This window comes from Lactuca sativa, chromosome 8 (genome assembly GCF_002870075.4).
Source record: "Lactuca sativa cultivar Salinas chromosome 8, Lsat_Salinas_v11, whole genome shotgun sequence".
NCBI lineage: Eukaryota > Viridiplantae > Streptophyta > Magnoliopsida > Asterales > Asteraceae > Lactuca > Lactuca sativa.
The window spans coordinates 99,003,534-99,004,457 of record NC_056630.2 but is presented as its reverse complement, the minus strand read 5'-3'; positions in this window follow the sequence as shown (position 1 = coordinate 99,004,457).

Below are 924 nucleotides of genomic sequence, written 5' to 3'. Positions count from 1 at the left end.
TTATTTGAACTGTGTATTTATTTGAACTGTGTGCTCACCAGATGTACTCCATCCCCCACATGGTTGCCTTAAGGACATTTATTGCTGAGGAATCCCCTTAGCAGTAGTGTCCATCTCGATGATAGTCCTTAGACTAGGTCCCTTGTGTTAGATGTTTTAGGGACGTAAAGTGAGGATAACGGGAACGGGTAATCGAGTTTGTTGGGTTTGATAAAGCTAATAAACTTATTTATTATGGGTTGAAAACCCTATGTACTCACCAGGCTCCCAAGCCTGACCCACTCAGTTTCTTGTATTACAGGTAGTGGCGCATGAGCATAGATGTGATGTCTTGGGATGAGAGATTAAGGGATTTTAGGCCTATAAATACAAAATAATGTAGTAAGGCCTATGATGTATTGTTTATGCTTATGATTAGTATCGAACATGACATCCCGAGTCTTTTTAATGAAATAAATTTCTATGGAAATGCTTTTGATAAATCTTTATCATATTTTGTTTTGGGACAAATTCTGCAACACTTTTATTTAAAATATTACTCTGATTTTTAAACAAAGCATAAACAAAATCGGTCTTTTCTGGCCATGAAAATGGGGATGTTACACAACAACTTCTTCTCTCCGAATTCCTCTGAAATTTGGAGCTCGAGTTTCTCTAGTTTTTAGGGTATATTTGTAAGACTTTGAGGTATCTATAAACCCGACAAACAAAAGCTTTCGGGTTGAAGTTCTGCTTGCGTAAATCCCGATATTCGCTAGGATCCCTGTAAGTTAAGCGACGTTTTTTGTGTAACTTATATTTATATTCATAGTCGTTGTTATATATATATATATATATATATATATATATATATATATATATATATAAGATTTATTAGTAATTTTAGTTATAATGTTGATTGATATACGTACGAGAGAGGTGTCT